This window comes from Chiloscyllium plagiosum, unplaced genomic scaffold (assembly GCF_037043375.1).
Source record: "Chiloscyllium plagiosum isolate Xiang-an unplaced genomic scaffold, Cpla_swu_hap1 HiC_scaffold_18, whole genome shotgun sequence".
Taxonomy (NCBI): domain Eukaryota; kingdom Metazoa; phylum Chordata; class Chondrichthyes; order Orectolobiformes; family Hemiscylliidae; genus Chiloscyllium; species Chiloscyllium plagiosum.
The window spans coordinates 108,821,078-108,833,778 of NW_028270156.1; the positions used below are offsets into that span (position 1 = coordinate 108,821,078).

General features: G+C 42.7%; 1 non-coding gene across 1 annotated transcript; it reads right to left on the bottom strand.

Moving 5' to 3' along the window:
* Positions 1-11,262: 11,262 nt before the first annotated feature.
* trnas-uga (transfer RNA serine (anticodon UGA)) lies at positions 11,263-11,344 on the bottom strand. The gene has a single exon. It is a non-coding gene; the product is annotated as a tRNA-Ser (tRNA).
* Positions 11,345-12,701: the final 1,357 nt, after the last annotated feature.

Below are 12,701 nucleotides of genomic sequence, written 5' to 3' on the forward strand. Positions count from 1 at the left end.
TATCTAATCTGCTCCGCCATTCGATTTTGACTAATATCGTTCTTGACCCCATTCTCCAGTCCTCTACCTGAACACTTAGTCCCCAGTCTTAGGATCCAGTCTTTTTTCCAGAGTGGGTCCTAATCCGTCCCAAAACCCTCTACATGTGTTGGCAGCTGTTACACCATGTCTACGTGACATCAATCTCAGTTTCAGTGATTATCGGCAAACACGAACTGTTCTGAGCAGCTCGATCGGGTCTTCGGCCCCACTGTGATCCTGCGGGGGAGCAGCAATCACCTACAACTCCTACGGAAATGATCGGCGCTTCAAAATAAACGGACAGAAAGAAAGATAGGCTTGTGTGTCAAGATATGTGGAGGTAATTGCTTTCTGACCTGGTCAGTAAACCTTACTCTGTATATCACCGCACATTCTAGCTGTTGTGGTGAAAGGGAATACAAGTCCAATTAATTGCCATCTACGCTTTTATTCGATATGTGTCTTCCTTGTTCTGAATATGCAGGGAGTTTCCAGCACTGATGGTCACCATTTCTAAGAGTGCATGCCGCGGGCCCTGATCTTTTCTGGGGAGTAGCAGTATCAGTTTGTGCGAAAGTGGCCCAGTACAAAGCTTAGAAGAAACGTTGTTGTTCCCTCTTTCCGGACGACAGTCTTTCATATCATGATCGATGGGGTTTTATTGTAATCTCATCAGCAAACCTTGTTTTGAATTTACTCGCCCAATACTACTGTAGCGGGGAAAAGAATATAATTCAGAATACCTGCTGCGTGAATATCATTTTCAAATTTCTATTCGCAGTGGTCCTTCATATGTGGCGATGTCTATATCACTGCTGGCCATCCTGTTTAAGAGTGCCGTTACATATGTTCCTCTGTCTTGGCGCTGCAGGGAAAATTGTCTGCGCCTTTTCAGCCAATATTTCCTGGATATTTCAACATCGTATTCTTTATTTTTTTCAATCATGTCCTCTTTAAGGACACAGTTACCGGGCACTGATCCTTTCTGTAACAACAGTACCACATTTGCTCGACATGCGAAGGTGGCCTGGATCAGTAACAAGGAGGACATTCATTTCCTTCTGTCACAGCGAACACTGGATTCATGATGTTAGTCTCTGTCAAATGCATCCGAAAATGTGCTCTGAAAGCTTCATTTGAACGCTGTCTGGCGTTTCTCAACGTGCGTCAACCAAAACCAGAAATCCTCAATCATAGTTTGGAGCAGTTCACATATTCGAGTTTAGAAGCAGCAGACATGGATACAGTTCATTCAGTCAACAACAGGAATGAAAAGATTTACAGGCACAGATGAACTATCGACTCTTGTTCTCATACTGTTACTAATATTACCGTGTGGCCTGAAGTCTAAGCCATGTTGTAACTGAAAATGAGGAAATCACAGACAGGCTGCCGAATGACGCAGTATGTATTTTGTTTTCTTGTTCTCACAGAGTTCCAGGAAAGTATGACAGCGAGGGAGAGGAATGCAAGTCAAGTGCAGCTCCGGTGAAAAACCTTCTGTCTGATTCAGTCATCAACAAGAATGCGACTAAAGCGGGAAACCTTTTCACAACTCGAACAAAGAGCAATCACGAACAGTGACCACCTCTTTGACACCTCAGGTTGTCTTTGACCTTCCCTGAATATGTATAGAAACTAATTTTTGTACACCTCAAAGTGAGAACTGTTTGATTTACCGACAATAAGTGAGTCGCATGTCCTTGATTCCCACATAGGTTTCCAACTCAGCTTGCAGCCAGTTTGCAGTTGCTCATGGCTCTGCTGGATAATGCACTATTATGGAGAAAGAAAAGGAAAGTTGGAACTCTTATTGGCTCTGGGTTTCGAATAATCTTGCTACGTGTTCTGCCATTCTCGGATTCCAGTGCTAAACCAGTTTTTCAGTTCATCCGAGTTGCAGGAGAGTCGGCGTTTCTGGCAGGAGCAGAATTCATCATCTCCAGTGATCACTTTATCTGAGGAGAGAAAATGAACAAAGTTTCACACAGCGACTAATCGGAATTGCATTCCGTTTCAGCATGGTAGCAGGTATGGGCTAGCAAAATCAAAGCCAGATTTGCTGATGAGAACAACAAGCACGACCGCTCAGATAGAGCAATTCCTTCCTACCGCTTATTCTGCAGAACTGGTGCAGTTGCTGTGAGTATGCTGCAGGGTATCATCAGGTACATGCTCTTAGGTTTCCGGTTTTGGCCTGTGTGCTCGCGTGGCTGAGCAATCCGAGACTCTGATTTCAGATTCCAGTTCTTAAGAAGTCTTGTGTTTGCATCCCTGCGGGGCCACGTGTGCTAATGGATTAAGCTGGCAACGTTTTGCAGAGATGAGTTTTGTTAAAGTTGAACAGACCAAAAGCAGTCATTTCTTCTAACCTGGCTGTGATGTGGCACAGCAGAAAACAACCAACATGTCAGTGCCCATGTTTTCCCCTTCTGCTGTAGTTGTCACGTTCCCCTCCAGCTCGAAAGGCCACCAGCATAATATGCAACTCAAAAACAGGCTGCGCCAATCATTCATATTCCAGACAATTTGCATTTTTCACCGTTTCTCTGAAAGTGAATGGAGGTATTTATTTCCCTGTTTATGTGAAATTAGGTTCTACATTGAATCTGCTCGCAGTTTTCTGTTGTTGTTGCGAAAAGGAGGGAAATTGCGATGTGAAACTTGGTTACTTTTCCCTAATTTCCTTAATTTCTGTCCTGATGAGAGAAGCTGGTGATTGGTCCTCTCGATCCGGTGGAGACATCAGCCCAATTGTGAACCTCATCTAATCGAGACTGTAATTGGTAATCTTCACTTTTCATGGTTCATTCTTAGTCAGTTCTGATTCATGTTACTTGAGCACTTTCCTGGAAGTATTGGTGCACTAAGGCGCCAGTACGTTGAAAGCACCATTTGGAATTGCCTCGCTGCAATTTGTGTGAGCAGCTCATGACCCAGACGACTCGCTCTGCCTGTCAGACAGCATTCATGAGCCCATGTGTCTGAAAATAGGTTCTCTTTATCAGTTCTGCTTCTGTTCATGAGTTGTCAGGTGTTTGGTTTCGCTGAAGAGCTGCGCAAGCAACATGAATTGTGAGGTATTTTCCGCTGCCAAAATCTCCCACTGAGAAGTTGGGAATGTGTCAAGAAGAATGGTCATTGGCAGCCTAAGACCAGAAAAAAATGATTCGTTGCTGGTTTTACCGAAGCAGCCTGTGGGAGTTGTCTCAAATGGGAGAGTACTCGCTTTGCATGCGAGAGATTGCGGGGTTGCTAGCTGCGTTCTTCATCCCCTTTCAGGGCGGCACCGTGGCTCAGTGGTTAGCACTGCTGCCTCACAGCATCAGTGTTCCACGTTTGATTCCTGTGCGTAGTTTGCACATTCTCCCTGCGCCTGCGTGGGTTTCTTCCCACACTCCAAAGATGTGTAGGGCAGGTGAATTTTACATGCTAATTTTCCCATAATGATCAGTGCATTAGTTCGAGGTCTGGGTGGGTTACTCTTTGGAGGGTCGGTGTGGCCTAGTTACGCTGAAGGGCCGGTTTCCATACTGTAGGGAATCTAATCTAACCATCTTACAGAAAACTAGCCCAACACACTGACCAAGTGATGAGTGCCTATTCAAACTGGTGTTCGCCACAGCAGCATCTCAGAGGGGCTGAGCCCGTAAACAAACGCACTATTTGCCAAATTTTCACGTTTATTCTTTTTCAACTTTCCTGTCTGCATACAGATCCATATGCCTTTGAAATGTTGAGAGTATACCAGACTCCACCACTAAATCTGACAATTCATTCCAAACACGCAAACCTTTCTGTGTGAAAAAAACAATGTCCTTCAGATCCCTTTTAAATTTTACCACTCTCCCCTTAAAACAGTGTTCCCTTGCTTTGAACTTGCCTGCCATTGGAAGATATATTCATTGACCATTTACTCTACCGTCTCCTTCATATTGATATGAACCTCTGTAAGCCCATCCCTCAGCCCTCAAGCTCCATGGAAAATTTTCACATCCTATTCAGCTTTACGCTACAGTCCAAACACTGTAAGCCTTGCAACATCCTCATAAATATTATCGAACTTACGCCAAGTTCGCCATTGCAAGTGTGTGTGGGTAAGTGCCTGAAGTGAGGCGATGCTGAAACACTAATCATGAAAAACATGGTTGCGGGGGTTTGTGTGGCAGCGTAGCAGAGATGTCGAACGAGCTGTCTTTAAACTATAACCTCGATCCAGTCATTGATTTGAATTCCCACCACAACCAGAACCACAGGTGAAGTCATGAAAAACCTATAAACATTGAGATGTCAGGATTTGATCCCATATTCGGCTGTTTTTTCACAGGAACTTTCACTAACTAAGGCTGAGGGAGTGCCCAAGCTCAACGATTGAAAACTATGCGTGCATTTACTTGACTATTCGAACACAGGAACTCGGACCCTTTTTGTGTGTGTTTCACAGTTACTCGGTGTAAATTTAAAACAGCCTCTGGTTATGGAGAAGAGTTCAAAGCTGGATATTCTCCACTGAAAATGCACAGGAAGAGGCAATCTCTTTTTACTTTTGTTGTAAACTGATAACTTAGACTGTTTAAACTGACAGAATAACGCGGATCCATCCATCCTCTTGGGCACTTTAACCGCGTTAATATCAGCAAAGGTAAACTCACACTAAGAGGAATGGGCTCATTGCGGTGAATTGTTAAGGAGTAGTGTGTGAGTCAGAGTGAATAGTGGTCAGTAAATACTGACACTGACATTGAACGTTGCAACACCAGCTCCTCACTCACTTGCTGTCTCATGCCTCCCAGACATCATTGCCTTTGACATTTTCCTCTCGTCCGTTCCACTTCTCAACTTATTCCCGACAGCTTGCAAGTGTTCCCTTAGAAACTGCAGCTTTAGGAAACGTATTACTGGGATAAAGTCATTGCTCAATGTGATGGGATGCACCGTCAATCCCTAATTACTCGAGAGATTGAGATTTTGAGTTACTCCGCATAACCCTGGATGTCCTCAGTTGCGGGGTACAGGCATAATGCCATGAGGCAAGGGTTTAGACGTAGTGACATTGAAGGAACAGCAAAATATTTTCAACTGGGAAACGCGAGAACCTTGGAGGGGTAATTGCTGTGATAGCTTTCGCTTGTATTTGCTGCCATTGTCCTTCCAGACAGATGCTGATCGATCACTGAATTGTTCTGGCAGGATCCGTGTGTGTGTCCTGGGTGCAGCCAGGATTTAGTTTTCATTCGGATTATTCACAAGAAGAGTATTAAATCTACATCTCCTAACTGGGAATGAAAGCGTGTTCTTGGCAATGCAAAATCAGACTCGTATGCAGGGATGTCCATTGATACTGCAGTAGCCTCTGGGACCTGTACAAACTCTGGTGCCTGCTCTTCACGTCATAATTGTCTTTGTCAGCAGTGTTTCTCTCTCCAAGTTTCCAAGTCGGTTCATATTATCACCCTTGGTTTCAATGTGAAGAAGGCAATGCTGTGATAATCTGATGTTGTTCAGCAGATATACTGCAGCAAATTAAGTAAAGACTGATGCTAACACGAGCTCGTTTTGAGCCGCGCTAATGTTTTGGCAGCAAGAAAGGCATCGTTCAACTCGCCTCATTCCGGGTGACGGGCTCAAAATGACCAGTGGTTTCTCGCTGAATTAGTTCAGGCTCTGGAATGTAAAAAACTTCAAATATGAAAGTACAGTGAAAGGAAATGGTTCACAGAGTGGGGAATTCCAAGTGAAACAGTGACGGTGATTATGTTTGCTGATTTTTCACCTTGTGAATGCTGCTTCTCTGATGTGGACGTTTACATTACCTATAGACAAACTGTCACAGCCAAACCTGGTTTTTGGGTCAGTGACGGAATTGGTAACATGCCTGACGTCGAGTTAGGGGATTGTCCGTTCGCATTTAAAATCGCGAGGATGCAGCGTGCTCTTCCATTCCCGTTGTCTGTCAGGAACGGAAGGGTTTGCGTTTTCGAATTTATAGTTTCTTTCGTCCACTTCAAATTCTAGCTCAGAGCAACGTCTCTCATTGTCTGTAGAACTGGCTTTGGTTTAACCAAAAGCTGCCTTTTGGTGGTTGAACTTGCATGTTGGAGCGGACAGCTGAAGTGAAGCAAAAGGAGCTGGTCAAATCCTGAGAACTCTGCCACTCTCGGGGAATGTGTCTGTGTGTCTCTTTCTGTCGGAGACACGACGTGGGTAATAACACAGTGTGACTATGTCAAACTTCAATCCCATTGTTGTGTCATCTAAGATCAAAGCGAGAACCTCACTGCCATTTGCACTGGAAACATCAGAACACATTAGGTTATGGACCAAAGCTGGAAACAGGGAATGGAATAGACTGCACCATGGGCCAAATGGGCTTTTCCATTCTGCAAAACTTGAAGACGAGTAGAAAACAATCTGCAGTGAAACTGATCAGAAATGAAAGGGAAAAGCCATTTCATTGAGAATAAGTGCAAGAGCGTCTGTCTTCATTCAGTGTAATGTCGTAGTTAGGATTTGGAACTAGAACTGCTATGGCATTAGTTCTATTTTCGTACAGGGAATGAATGTTTTATTGTGCAAGTATATCGTGGTAGCAGTATTTCTGACCACTGGTCCGAACCTGGTAATGCTTGTTTTGTGCCAGGTTTTCAAAAATCAAAAAGATGCAGGCTTTGGAAAGCTGAACTAAAAACGAGAATTGATAGAGAAACCCGCTACACCTGGCAACATCTGTGGAGAGAAACAGATTTTCTTTTAGGTGGACAGGAAACAGGTTAGTTATAGATTTCTAGATTATACTGTTGGGAAAATGATAATCTTACCTGTCGAATCAGGATATTTATCAAAATCACTCTTGAGCTTACAAACGTCGAATTTACAATCTTAAAAGGACTTAATCAGCTGTCATGCTACTTTCATTTTCCTGAGCTGGTGGAAGGCTATGTTTTAATGGCTACATTTCCTTTTGCTTTCTGTTATTTAGCAGTCACGCCGAATGGAGAATTGTTTCTTTCAGTGTCTGCCTCAATATGTGTCTTCGTTTTTTCTATATTTGTCTCTGTATCCTCCTGGGCCTTTTTCACATTCTCCGATTCTCTGGCTGTCCATATCCCTCATTTCCCATTTCTGCTCTTGAAAAGCGTGACATTCAGAGACAGTTTGAGATTCGAACTGCTGAGAGGCTTTCTGACGCCTGGCTGGAGTCGGTCGAAGTAGTCTCATATTCTCTGGATAATGCGCCTGTCACTTCGACCTGAGGCAAGGAGACATTTCTTCCTCAAAATCTAAAGACCCTTTCGAAGTTAAAGTTGAATTCCTTATCCAACAGGAAAAGAAAGTAACTACATGATAGCTGAAGAATAAGGATGCATTTACTGTTGGTGTACAACAAATGAATGCTGACAGCAGAGACTGAGGGTGATCATGTCGTGGTGTCAGTGCCATTACCACAACATTCCCCGGGAATGCTGCAGTGTCTCCTGCCTCACCACTTAATTTCCACAAAACTGGGAATGAAGGAATGAGAATACGAGGATGAGAAGCAGAAGTGCTTGTGGAACTGCGAGAAGAATCTCCAGGTTAAAATAGTCGTTAAAAAGAGCAACATACACTACTGGATTTAAACCTGGAAAATGAAGCCGGAACTCGAAATCAGAATATATAGCAATTCAAACAGGACACTGAGTTTCTCGATCAGCAACACAATACTTGTGAGAAATAACGAGCTTTCAATACAATGAGCAGGCACCAGTGTGATGGGAGGTGCTTTCACCAGCTAAGCAACGGCGCCACGGTAAAAGCCAGATTTGTCGTCCATATGTGCAATGTCTGAACCACTTGATCACAGGAATCGAAAACGCGTTTTCTGTATTAGCGTTGCTCAGTATGAATGGCAATCAAATTCTGCTTGTGAAAAAACAGACATTTCAATGCTGAGCATGCCCCACTGAAAAGGCACAGAAAAAGATAGTATTCTCTTGCATTGGCGTCCAACAGATATTTTCATATTTTAAACCGACAGAATAAAGAGGATGTGCTCATCTCCTCTCGCGTCCCATTAACCACGTTAATACACACGCAGGGATTTTCAAACCAAGATGAACAGGCTCATTGTTGTGAATTGACAGCAGTGGTGTGTGAGTCATTGCGAACAGTGAGAAATAAATGCTGCACCAATAGCACTGACACTGAGCCTTGCACCATCAGCTCCACACTCACATATTGTGTCATGTCTCCTCGGCATCAGTGCATTTGACTTTAATTATTCTATCCTGCATCTCTCCTCAAATTATTCCCGACCGCTTGCAGTGTCGAATTAGTACGTGCAAATATTAGAAATGCATTTCTGGGACACAGTTGTCTTTCAATGAGATAAGATTCACTGGCCATCCCTAATTATCCCAAAGATGTAGGGGACGAGTTACTTTTGTCAACTCCTCAAAGACGCCACTCCTGACGCCACTCTGTCAATGTAACTCACTGAGGGAAGAGCAAACTGACGCCACTCAGTCAGTGTTACTCATCCAGGAAAGGGCAGACTGACCCCACACTCTCAGTGTAAGTCAGCAGACTGATCCCACACTGTCAATATAAGTCATTCCCTGAAGAGCAGTCTGACCCAACTCTATAAATGTAATTCCCTCAGGGATGAGCAAACTGATCCCATTCTGTCTCTGGCACTCACCCAATGAATGAACACTAACCCCACTCTACCAATGTAACTCGCCAGGGAAGAGCAGACGGAAGCCAGACTGTCAACATAAATTATCGAGGGAAGAGAACACTGACCCCGCTCTTTCTATTTCACTCAGGCAGGGAAGAGCAGACTGTCACCACTCTGTGAAAGAAATTCGCCCAGGGAAGGGCAGACTGACCCTACTGTATCTGCGTGACTGACACAGATAAGAGCAACTAACCCAACCCTGTCAACGTATCTCCCTCAAGGAAGAAGACCCTGACCCCTCTCTGTCCAGGTAGCGCACCCAGGAAACAGCAGACTAACCCCACTCTGTCTATTTAAGTTCACAAAAATCCTCTGAAGTACGTCCTATCTAGACATTCCTATTAAAGAGACATCACTGTCTCTGTAACCGTGTGCGTTCAATGGCGATTCCAAATAACCTGCAAATGTTTAGAATGTGGCAGCAAACCAGAGCAACCACACAGAAATTGGGCGAATGTGCAAACTTTCTTCAGGCTGTCACCCAAACCTGGAATGGAAACCAAACCCGACAGCAGTCGTGATTATAAAATGGCAGAACAGAAACTTAGCAAAAAGAATTGCGTCCCTGTGTGTTGCAACGATGCTAAGTATTAATTAAGCCCCCCTTACTGTAGTTAATTTCCATTTTCATCACTGCCAACCTTCTTCAAAGCAAAGCACGCACTTGCTTTTTTCAGACTTCCTATATCCCGCTTTCATCCCGCTTTTTACCTGATCATATTTCTGACTTTACAAACTATGTCATAACAGGTTGACAACTGCAGAATGAGCTTTGTTCCGTTCTCCACTGATGTTGATGGTAGTAATCCGGCATATTCGAGTAGGACTTGATGCACTTGCGGGTGGTGTATTCGCGGCATTTTGGCTTCTTTTTTCATTTTCGGTCTACTATTTCGAGTTCATTGTGCAGACTTCTGAAGAAGACTTTTTGGAGTCGAAATGGTAACAGTGTTTACTCTCGAAAGACAGACGCAGCTTTATTTCTGTTCTCTTATAAATTGATCTTCTTCTGATCTTTGCAAGTGAAATAGGGTGCATTACTATTGCTCGGTTTTAGTTTTAAAATCAAGAGAAACATGAAGGAAGGAATATCAAAGAACACAACGTTCTGAGTTGTTAAGATAATGTTTGCAGCAATTGTGGACAGGAAGGTCAAATTAAGATAACGGTACAAGAACATTTAGTCTGTGGAAGTGGTATGTGACTTTAGTTCCAAATATATGTTTCCGTTCTTCCAGTACAACGTTTTGACTCCCAGAAAACATTGATTGTTTTCTGTATTCACTTTGTTTCGCGATATCCGTCTTCTGGTCGACCAGGGACAACTTGAATTTGCGTCTGCATTGAATAAGATTTCGGTCTTTCTTTCCAGAAGCGAACCTGTGCATTATGTACCACATATCATGCTGATGGCTAAGAAGTTAAAAATGAATTACGGTTTATGGATTGTGAGCAAGAATGAATTGATCCACTTGCGAACAGATGTCACCACGCCCTATTCCTACATCGGGCCTGAACGGTCCATTGGCAGAGTCTGCAGACAGGAAATGTCGAAGTGACTAGTCCTTTGTTCAGTTTGATTTGATACTAATGGTAGTGCTGTTTTGGTGCAGAAATGTGTCAACATCTCTGACATTAGAGTCAAAATTTAAGTCACATCTACTCCATGGAGTGTCTTCTCATATCGGAACATGCTGACATGAAAACATCTAGCTCTGATAGCAAAGGTTTTTTCATTAAACAGGGAGAATGCTTAACTAAGCAATGCAGACAGCCAGGATGAATAATTGGCATTTGGTTCTTCAAGCTGAGCTCGCCACACCAACTGCTCCAACGAAGGCCGTGGATAAGATCCCCATCAATTATTTTGGTCAATGTTTGCCTCAACAACAACCTATTGTTCTGAACAATGCTACACCACAAGCCGAGGGCTAAGTCTGATTTTCATCGTAAATTTTCAATTTCAGTTCTTAATGCACAGTTTCTTATGAATGGGGACAGCAGAAGACCGTTAACATTCCATTTCTAATATTTCCAGAAAATTCTACTCCGCTGATATCGCCTTGCCTTATCACACCTCAAGCCAGGAACCTGGATCAGTCGAGTTCCTTTCCACACATGGAGTTGCTTTTTCTAATTCATTGACTGCTGATATAATAGATTATTGGCCTTGAGAGTCAGCTGTAAATTAGGTTGAACTTTCTCAGCTTGACTTTCAACTGATCCTAAAAAAAATTATCACCTGCAGGTAAATGTATTGCATTGCTTCTTGTTTTGCTTATTTCTCCCCACCGACCATCCAAATTTCACGATAGTTCGACAAACGTGTTGAAACTGATTCGTATTGGAAGTTGGTGGATTTTTGTGTCTCGACATATAATTTAATCAATTAGATGACTGAGTCAGTCTTGAAATTACTTCGGATTCTTCACAGTTGAAAATTTACTTTCGATTGAATGCAAAGCTCAAGCTCCACGAAATCCAAATCCTGCAAAGGAATTCATGACTTTTAAAGGTATCTACGCTGTGAACAGGATGCGAATCTGCGCAGGGAGACCCCATTGGATTTCAAATCCAACGCCTTAACCTCTCGGCCATCACAGCTGTGACAAGATTATCAATTTTCATAGTAAAACAACTGAATTTATTTGTTGGAAGAACAAATTGTCAAGACCCAAAGATTTCGCCAAATCCTTTGCAGAGACCCAGACGAACGTTACCTTAGCAGATTGACAGGCTTTCACCGCAAACTAGATTCTGACACAGCTGAAGTTGTGGGAATGATTCTTCGTCGAATTATAGAGTCACGGAGGGACACCACACGAAGAGAGGATCATTGTCTCACTGTGTCCGATCGATTTTGACTCAATTGCTCATCATCTGGTGCCAAATTAGCTATGCTGTTGTGTTTTAATATTCATCGAAATATGGTATTAGAAAAATTGATGCTAAGTCCATAAACACAAGCTACATTCGTAAAAAAAATCGGAATTAGAAAGAATGCAGAACCAATTTACAGGAATGGATCCAGCAACTAATCCGTAAGTTCTGACATCAGATAATGAACTTGTGAGTACAAGAGAGGAAGATTAACCGAAGATTTGGAACTTGAAATTTTCTTGACGGAATTATTTGCAAAGTTTTTGCGATTGTTCTAGAGTCATCAAGTCGTTGAACAATACAACACTGAAATTGGCCCTTCTTTCCAACATGACTATGGTGGACAGATATCCTAAATTAATAGGTCCCATTTGCCAACATTTGGCTCACATCCCTCTCAACCTTGTTACTCATATATCCATCCAGATGCCATTCAATGTTACAGTTGTACCGGTCTCCACCAATTTCTCTGGCAACTCATTCTGGACACGTCTGAAATCCTTTTAAATCCTTATCCATTAATTTTAAACCGATGTTTTCTAAATGTTGACTTCCTCACCAGCCGGAAAACACCTTGACGAGTCAACCTATCCGTGTCCCTCATGATCTAATAAATAGCAACGATTTGACTTTATCATACTTGTGAGGAGGGAAATGTGTGGAGATTATTTGTCGAAGGTTTGAAGTAGAAAGTCTGATGTACAGATTTTTAGAAATGCATCTTGGAGAAGTTTTTAATAAGTCATTGAAGTCTAGTAGCAGTTGTATAGTTCTGTTGTGAAAGCTGCAGAAGGATTTCAGGGTACGAGAACGAAGCATTATTTCCAATGTATGGTAATCTCATTGAGAGTTGCAAAATATGTGAAGAGATAAACAGGGTGGTGCAATTAAATTGTGTTCACTCATTGGTGAATCTAGAAGCAGGAGAGGACAATTTTAAAATGAAGCATTGTGATTTATGACCAGGATGAGAACTATTGATTTTTGTCTTCGCCTTGAGAAGTCTCGCTGTTCAGCACTTCAGTGAGCCTTGGATATTTGGTCTTTGAATGCATCACTATCAGCTTGACCCACCGACACT